Source organism: Passer domesticus, chromosome 10, assembly GCF_036417665.1.
Source record: "Passer domesticus isolate bPasDom1 chromosome 10, bPasDom1.hap1, whole genome shotgun sequence".
Lineage (NCBI taxonomy): Eukaryota > Metazoa > Chordata > Aves > Passeriformes > Passeridae > Passer > Passer domesticus.
In genome coordinates this window covers 23,316,990-23,326,747 of record NC_087483.1, presented here as the reverse complement: position 1 = coordinate 23,326,747, position 9,758 = coordinate 23,316,990, and the positions used below count along the sequence as shown (strand labels likewise).

At 40.1% G+C, this 9,758-nt stretch overlaps 1 long non-coding RNA gene across 1 annotated transcript; it reads right to left on the bottom strand.

Moving 5' to 3' along the window:
- Positions 1–6,211: 6,211 nt before the first annotated feature.
- LOC135308879 (uncharacterized) lies at positions 6,212–8,718 on the bottom strand. The gene is made up of 2 exons (XR_010369271.1): positions 8,525–8,718; positions 6,212–6,507 (listed from the first exon to the last, which is right to left on the bottom strand). It is a non-coding gene; the product is annotated as an uncharacterized LOC135308879 (long non-coding RNA).
- Positions 8,719–9,758: the final 1,040 nt, after the last annotated feature.

The following is a 9,758-nucleotide window of genomic DNA, read 5'->3' as shown; positions in this document are numbered from 1 at the left end:
TGGAGTGTGTCCCTGCCTGTGGCAGAGTGGCTGGAACTGGATGGTCTCTGAGATTCCTTCCAACCCAAACCCTTCCATGATTTGTGGCTGATCTCCCGTAGCTTGATAATGCTGTGACCTCTTCTGAGGTACAGTAAAATTAAAGCAAGAGCAATGCACTGTCACAGATCTCTAGTATGATGTCTACCAATGTGTTGCTAAGCAAAGATCTGGACCCCACCTGATATGAAAATTGTTTTGATTTAATAGGGTGTAGCAGTTCTACTTGTTTCATATCTCTACCATTGAATATCATAAACCAGGAATTACGTTTCAGTAGAAATTACACATTACATATCTTTCTTAGGATAGAGCATACCTATAAATTTATGGATTGCTTCATTAAAATATTCTATTATTATTACATATTGCTCCATCAAACAATGTGTTAACATTAAAGATCACACACAGAGGAGCAGTGTTTAGTAATGCATAGCATTAGCAAACAGCATTACTTGGCAGTCTGGCTACCCAGCTTATAACAAAGGCTTTGCCTTTCACATCAGTGAGATCTTTGTATTGCTGCCAGCATGCTTTCCACAATACTGCTTCATGGTTGTGTAAAACTTGTGAGAGGAGAAGACTTAGAGAAATAACAGGCTACGCCATTATGTATCAAGATTATACGCTGTTTATCATAACCGACCTGCTAAGCACTGGCTGGGACATCAGAGATGATGCGTGTGAGTGGATGGCTGTGTGTTTAACTTCTTCCTTGTGTTCCTTGGTGTAATATTGTTTTAGTTGTTGAGCCTGCGTACTTTCACTAATACTTGCTCTATTTAGCTACTGCCAGTTTTGACTGAGCACAAGCCACAATGAGTAGAAATTTTCTAAACTTGTTTTTACTTAGCTATCTGAGATCTAATAAAGTAGTTTTATCCTTCTTACTTGGTTTGTTCAAGCAGTTTCCAGATTACTTGGATTTATACCTCTAAAATGTTCTTGATCAAGATTGGAGGGTGACACTTTTAACAAATATTTTAATTCAAAAGAAGCCTCTTATTTAAAATTAAGTAGCTTCTTCTCTATTATATAGGTGTATAGCATTTCCCCCCTTTTTCTTGTGCCTTTCTATGATAGGTTTACTTCAAATACACCTTAGTTATTGCAATGGAATCAAAGAGATTGTGATATATGTGTCTGCATAGGAAAAACAGTGTCTTGACTTCAAACCAGCAAGAAAATAATTAATGACTTCAGCTATAAAAACTTAAAAGCACTAATTTCTCCAAACCACTTTATTTCGTATGGAAAATCAGGAGTGTGTTTTGCAAAATAGTCTGGAGCTAAGTTAAGGAAACTTACCATCATTCAAACGCTCTAGTGCTACCCTGAGAACAACTAGAGATCATGATAAATTTATTTTCAGGTAAAAAGCTCACAGTCAGTGAGCATTAACTCCTTTTATCTTAGGCAAGGAATGCTGACATATTAGTATTACAAAGAAAGCTCTGCAACAGAAAATAGTAGTAGCTTCCTATTTCCTCTACAACTTAGATAGCGGTGGTATGTATATTTACTATATTTACTATTTGTATATTTATGTGTTCTGTGAACACTTCAGTTCAGCTGCACAGGAGACTTTTGAGGGCATTTGTTTCTTTGTTTGGATGTTAAGACTGTTGATTTATTTTTTATTTATTTTGTTACTGCCAGTCAGTCAGTAACTGTTGAAGCTTATAAGCAGTACTCAGCAATCAATAAGCTTGCTTTCAAGGCTGACTGAGGTGCTGGTAGTAATGTCTGTCAACCACAGCTGTTGTCTTTAACACTAGTTCCAGATTTTATTTTGGAAGCCTCAGATGAAGTCACTGTACAACTACAAAGAGCAACAAGTGAGAAGAAATAAAATTCTAGGATCCTAATTTTGCACTTAAAAAAAATAAGAGGATCTGTAATCTGCTACAAAAATGTGGAATGAGAACTGAGAAGAAACAAAGAATCTGCAGTAATGTCAAAACAACAGCAAGTGAACTAAGAGCTGTGCTCAAGGGTTAGGGGTTTGCTGACTTTTAGACCTCTGCCTATTAGGTCATTAATGCCTGGCTTCAACCTTTGATCTTTCTGCAATTCTGGAAGCTCTCTTCATTTTTTTCCAACACAAGGCCAAAGTTGTGTGATTACAATGAGGCTGTTGTACTGAACATCCCACATATGGATGCAGCACAGAAGACTCTGAGAAGTGGCTTATGTTGCAAGAATGCAACAATCTACATTGTAAAATGTATATCAATCTCAAACAGCCTTTTTGATGTGATTAAGATGTAATTGTTTTTGTTTAAGTGGAGCTTCTTTTCAGGAGGGAAGGTGCACCTCAGAACAAGATAAAGGATTGATAATCTAAACTCCACTGTGACACATGAGGCAGAGACGAAGGGGCTGTTTGTCACGCTAGGACTGTTGGAGAGCAAAGCTCTTAGAGGACAGTGAGGAGCAGTAGCATAAGACCACCAAAACTTGTGGCCAGCAATGCTGAAGTATGTTATAAGTGCAATGAAACTTAGACACCCTTGCTGCTAACGCCCAATTATTGCGCCTCAAAAACCACCAGAGTTGATAAATTGTGCTCAGCAGATTGATTAGAGACTTGGCTAATTTGAAATTACACATATGTCAGGGACAAGTATGTCCTCTGGGGCAGGGCAGGAAACACTGGATGTATGTATTTCTTAACAAATGTTCCTCTGTTGAATTTTTAGGGAACATTTTCCCTTGATATTTGGGTGAGTTACATAGTAGTGTCTTTAGTGGCTTGGATTGCCATGCATGACAGCTTTCCCTGTTGATTTTTATGGGCCAGATTCTTGGCCATTTCAGGGTATCATTGACCATTCAGGAGCATGACTGTAGATTTGGGATACAATATAGAGATTGTAAATACCATGGCTTCCCCAGTGTCTTTGTGGTTGTTCTGATTTATGGAGTAGGGTCAACATGGGAACTTTAGCCCCTTTCCTCAGGCTGTGAAAGAAAAGAACTTGGAAATACCTGTATTGCCTGGTTACCCAAAGCTGCCCTTTAACATATTTGCTAACATGTTGCCCTTTCCTACTTGTATGGAAATGCCTGATTTTTTCCTAGCTTTGCTTTTATTCTACTCCACCACCACTGACAATCTGAACCATAGGTCTAGTAAGCTAATTGTTTGCAGAGCATAGTTTTTGAATACTTGCCAGCTCTGACTGAAGTACAGATATCTTGTTGGTGTTGCAGCATCTCTTCATCTTCCTCCTCATCTGTATCTAGTTTGGATGTGCCGTCCATCTGTCCCTCCTACTGCTCTTGTGTTACTCAGCCTATCCAGGAGTAGTGGGTGAAGCACAGAGTCATGGAAACAGGAGCTGTGTATGCCACACTCACAGGGTCTTGGAGCATGTTGGGGCTGACTCCAAGGTAGACTCATTCAAGCTCAATCTTGCCTTTCAGGCTTAACCACTGGCAGGCTCTGTCTTGTTCCACATACCAGCACCTGGACTCACATGGGGTTACAGAGTCCCAGGATGTCTGTTCTGTAAACAAAGATGTAACTGTGGAGCCACATACTGAAATCTTGTAGGCTGGAAGAGTTGTGTAATGAAATTTCAGCCAGTTCAGTCCAGTTCCTTTTAATATTTTTATTTGTTCATTTTTTAAGCATAAAACCCGAAAGGGACCATTTTATTACCTTTCTTGGCCACTATCTGACACTTAATCTAGCTACCAACCTACTTAGCAAACAAAACTGATAAAAGGTGTAATGAAGTCTAATTAGAAGGAATCTTAGAACTACTGCAAGCATTAATAACAATAGGAAAGTTGGGGAGTCACATTGTAGTTGGAGGACAGTATCAAAAATATTACTAATTAAAAAGAAAAAAAGAAAATAGAAAAAGTTTGCTTTCTTTGAGATCACACACTACCAAATATTTTTCTATTTGGCAATTATATACTTTTCCAGTATTAAAAAAAGAGCATGACAGCATAGTGAGGCTTCCTGTTAAAATGTGGTATCTCCCTGCACAGTCAATAGGCAGAGTGTATTTACCAGGAAATTCACTGAAAATCTTCCTGGAATATGACAGATGACCTGTCCAGAGCCAACTATCAGCGAGATTCCTGGTAGATGTAGACCTCCAATAGAATCCAGTAATTGGAGATATATTTAGTTAGCTGCATCTCTCCTTTTGGGTTCAAGGAGCCAGATTAGTGACCTACCATTGTCAGTTGGAGAACTTAATTTACATACTGTTTATTGCTCTGTTCATTCTGAAGAGTGAAACTATTCGTTTCATGTTGTTGTTATTTGAGCAGTATCGCTTAAGCAGCACTCAGTGCCTGACAACGTGGCCTTAAAAAATTAACATACTTTAACAAAGGTAGAACCCACAGCCCTGTGAATTTGGCTCATCTTTCTGCAGCGTTGCTGTGCAACTTTATGTGCTTATCCTTGGCTACACTAGGTTTGATCAGTGTGAATTTGCAGAAATGAATAGCTAGTGGGGTCAAATTTCTTGTGGAAACTGCTGCTCTGTTGCAGGGACTGCCAGTTTTTTTCAGGAGCAGAGGAGGCAGATGGAGCTGAATATGGTAAAGGACTGATATGTTTACTGTTTGGGAATGGTTTTATATGTGTACATTGTTAAAAGTTTGTAATGGTATAGACAGTCTCAGTAGAATTCAGTATGTAAAAACTGCAGTCAGAGTGCCTTGCCTGTGTCATTCAGAACATGTAAAACAAGGTGGGACCCTGGAAATCAAGAGCAGGCAGAATATTCCCTCTGCAGCAAGAAGTATGCCTGTTGCTCTTAAAACCCAGCAACTCGAGTTACTGAAAGTCCAGCTAGTCTGCTGTGTGGGTGGGGATTTGGAGTCATGGAGACACTAGAGGTAGTGTTTCTCTTCCTTTTTAGTTTTCCACTGCTTAGTGGTGCAAAGACACTCCAGTGTATCCTGAAGCTGGCTGTGATCCCCCAGACGTTTTAGTCCTGTGTTTGTGCTGCAAAGGGCAAATCTGCCTAAGCAACTGTAAAGTCATGTCTATCCTTTGAATCAGTAATGATTAGTGCTGAGCATTCCTGTGCAAGGTGGGGTGAGGGAGGGCAGGGCAAGTGGGCTCAGGACATAGCCCAGGTGCTCAGCTTGGGCTGTTTCTAGTGACCACTAACCCTCCCAGCATCACTGCTGCTTACTCTCACACTGCTGCTCACCCTCAAATTGCCCATCTACTTCTCTGATCTTGTGTGGCTTATTTCCACTTCATGTCATGTGTCTTGTGTACCTGAGTATAGGACCCAGGGGCACTTGAAGTCGCTCACAGGGTGGCTGCAGTTACATTTTCTGTCTGCAGTCACATTTTCACCTCTGAACTCTCCCCAGAACCCATGGCTGGGCATACTGAGAAAGTTTTATGAAATCCCTAAAGGAAGTCAAATTATATGAGATGAAGTTCGTCTCTGCACACTAACACCTCAGATTCATGGTCACATTGACCTGGCAGGGACTAGCACTGTGTCTGATTGAGGTGGTCCTGCTGTCCTGGTTGCTCTTTCCATCTGCTGTACTGACCCCTTCAAGTGCTGGCATAAGTGTACTTGTGGTAAACTGTGCATACAGCAGAGTGGCTTAATAGTGAAATGACAGACTTGGTGCCCTTAAGTAGTGCATTTCTGTCTGCAGTTGGCACACACAGAGTTACGTAAATCTTAAGGTGTGTTCAGGAAGCAGAGTGAGACAGTTGTGTGGCTTGAGGCATAGGACTTAGGTTTGAGAAATGTATTGCAACATTTTTGAAGTGGAAGAAAAGGGAGAATTGGCCTTTTTCCCCCCCCACTGCTATCCCTGTGACTTGGAAACATGGGTTTGAGCTGCAAGGGTTGATTTGAAGATTTCAACACTAGGCTCCTAAATCCCACTCTATGCACTTTGTGTCTCTGGAGTGACAGAACTTAACATGGATTTTTCTTTTAGTAGGGCATGTGCAAACTCTTTCTAAACAGGGAAGATATTTTAATACTCAGAAACATTTTTCTGTGACTGAAATGCTGCATCTCTTTTGTCTCTGGTATATGTAGCTTTTTGTGAGTTGTTTCCAGGGGTATGCAGGAGAGGAGTAGTTAACAGCAGAGGACACTGTCACGGGCTCAGGAAGGACTGGAAACAAAACCAGCTATGTAAAAATGCGAACAATCTCTTTCTCATAGCTGTTCTTTATTCTTTTTACAAGGTGATGGCAGACAGTGACTTGCTGGACTTCTGTTTCAGCAGCATGTAATATATTCCAGCATTGCAGAAGATACAAAAGCCATTATACTGAAGGTGTAAATTAGCTTGCACTCAGGATTGTTGCCAGATCACAGAACAGTGTGTGAAGCATACCAAATTATACAGCCGAGTATGCAGCAATGATTCCAGTTCAGAGAAAGGCTGCCACCTTTTTGCTCCAGTGATACAACAATTGGCAAGGATAGAAGGTGCAGCATCTTGGAGCTATTCATGAAGAGGAGAGAAAAAGGCATTGAATTAGCAGTTAGCGTCTCTAGCTGCCAAACTGTCTCACTTAGGCTGAATATCACTGCCAGGCTGTGTGTTTTCAGCAGCGTGTTTTGGATTGCAAGGAGGCAGGGGAGGAGCTGGGAAGCACCAACCATGCGGCAGAGTGTGAAGGCGGGAGTTGGCCGCCAAGTGGTAACTTCTGCTGGATAGTTTGAGCATCCAGCCCATTGGTGGAAAGCTACCTGGGATGTACATGGAGCTAAATTGATTGACAAAATTCTAGTTGAATCTTCAGCTTTCAGCTCTGTACCGTGATTAAAGGAAAGACAAGATGTCCAAGAAAAGTCTGCTTCCTTTGGAGTAATTAAGTTTTTTATAAACTGCATTATCCTGACAACTAGGAATCAGGGACTGTGGTTGCATTGTACAGGACAGACATAAGGAAGTGTAGGTCATCAGTAAATAGCTTATTGATGAATACAGTTACTTTAACATATTTACAAAGCTGCATTGCCTATTTATTTATTTATTTTTTGCAATAGTGTATCAAAGGTTTCATGTTAGATAGCCAGGTATATTTATTCTGTTTGCAAAAGCTGCTTGGTGAATCTTGTTTTGGTGCAGGCTGCTCTCATTAGGACTCTTATGTCAATTAATGTGTGTATCAAGGTACCCTTAAGAAACTGGACTGTATATTAGCAGATTATTATCCTTAGAGTTGTTATATGGATTTTTAGGTATGCTTTAATCTCTTACTGCTTCTTCCCTGGAAGACTGCTTTTTAAGTACTAAAGCTGTTTAAAGCTTCTTAAGTTTGGGCTTTGTTCTTTTTCAATTTAAGAAGAAAACACTACATGAACTTTTATATCTTAACCATTGTTCACCACAGCTGCGAGTAACTGTTTACTCTCATAGTTTAAAATATAGCCATTGTGATAGGATCTTGTTCTACAATGTTCAGCTGTGACTCTGGTGTTAATTTATTCAGTTAATCATTAAAAGAACAGTGTTGCTGACCAGTAACAAAGCAGACTTCGAGATTGAAATGAAGCTGCTGCACAACCTAAGGTGGAAACTAATAGAGGAATAATAGCAATAGACCACCATCTGGTTAAGAGTTGGATTTTATGTCTGTTTACTCTTGGAAGTAAAGGGAGAGAGTAGTTTGGAAAGAGGAAAGTACGTACTTCTTATCCCTCCACATGAGGGGTAAACTCAGTCCAACCCCTTAACTATGACATCTAACATTTAATGTTACATATTCATATAATATATGACAGATAATGTTAGAAATTCTTGTTTAAAAGAATGTACTTGCTTAAATACAGAAGTGTTTATGGCACAAGCACATTGTTCTGACCTTCAGTGTTAACATTAATTGCATTTCCCACTACCCACTCTCTGAATCATAACTGAAAGACCTTTGATTTATGATAATATAAAGCACCTCTTCACATTTTGTGGGTTTTGTTTGTTATTTGTTTTTTTTTTTTTCTTTTAACAACTAAAAAGTAAATAATATTTAACACAGCTACATTTAGTAGAGATAGAACAGAATTCATCCTACTGAACAGCAGTGAATACTGGGAGAAACCTGCATTATGTAAGTAAGATTTTTGCGGCTAAGGCCATCCATTTTGTAGCTGAGTTAGCCAAGTATTTAGTATGGTCTGAGAAAAACGCTTCCCTTTTCTTTGCTGAAGTCTTCAAAAGCTAGATGTGGTGGATGCTTCCTTTTTCTTATGCTTGACCATTTGTCAGTTCAGACTGAGGATGATCCAGTCTGGTGTCAGCTGGAGTATACCATGTTCCCCAGTACAACTGAGATTTTTTTAGCTTAATGGAGGAACTGGAACCATTCTAGTATGGAAACAAAGGTCATTCAGAAGTAGCCTACCAAGCTGACTTTTGCAGACACTTAATCTGATTGATTCTAAAAGATGAATTAGGGCTGCTGACAAGAGGAGACTTTTGGGGACCAGCCTGGGGGAACTATCAAACATTCTCTTACCCTGAGAAGCTCAACTTTTGTTCCTCACTTTTTTTTGGATGCAGTTTTCATGATTCAGCAAGCTCAGGATTGAGAGAAGTGCCAGACTGATGTTTGTAGGCAGGTCTGTCTTCTATGTCTTTTCATTGTTGCTGCTAGCTGTAAGTGTGACCCTGCTTGACAAAGGTTAAAAGTACTTATTCCTGCCATCTTTGGATCCGTTTCTTCAGTTCGTTTTATGTTGCATATTTATGAGGCGTGGCCTGGTGCTACTTATGAACTTGTTGCATGGTGTCCTGTGTTGAGGCCCAGCTGCTGCAGTGTGCCCAAGCCACTGGTAGCCATCTCCATCTCACTACCTGGGTTAGAGTCTGGGTTCTCCATTCTGAGCTGACACATGGCCCAAGCACTCAATGCAGTTTTTGGCTGTTTTGTAGTTGAAGAGTGCAAGTGCTGTGCTTAGCTGCTGAAGGGGAAGAAGCCAGGGGATGTCATGCCTTGTTTTATTACCAAGATAAAGGAGTTACCTCAGAAGTGTCAGATACAGATTAAATATGGTCATTATACCTGTGTTTCTTGGTACAGCTATTAGTAAGGAAATACTGGCTATCTTGGTCAACAATTTAATGTTTTTCTTCACACTAAAGGCGCTGAAGTCTTTTAAAATTGCTCTTAGAGGGTGTTTCTCTTATATGCTGTTTGAATACAGGATAATGAGATTTAGAAAACCTTTAAGAAGCAATTAGAAATAGAGGTGTGAACAGCTGTAAGTTTCCATTGGTGCTGCAAAGTGAACATGCTGAAAGGAAGGCTGAACACTAATATGGGAATGGTCATGGGATGACAAGGCTTACATAAGTCCTTTCTCCAGCAACTGCTAGTGGTAGACTGGAGGAAACATGTAAAGACAAAGTGAGGGAATTACAGATCACCCCTTTTGTGTTCTCCAGTCTGAATCAACCAGCTGCTGGAGAGATCCCAGGGTGAGATGTTCCACATGAACTGCTACATTCAGCTATGGATCAACTTACCCTTGAAGAATGTGTCTAATCACTTTTTGAAGGCATTTATGGTTGTTGCACAATACCATGGAAGCTTAAAACCATAGAAATTTAACTGGTCTTTATATGAAAAATTCTACCACCTGATGTAAATTAGTAGGGCTATGCCCACTATCTGAAAGCTGGGACATAGAACCCTTGTCTTACTACAAGCTGCACCTTGCACCTTAACAATTTAGGTAAGGAAGCCCATC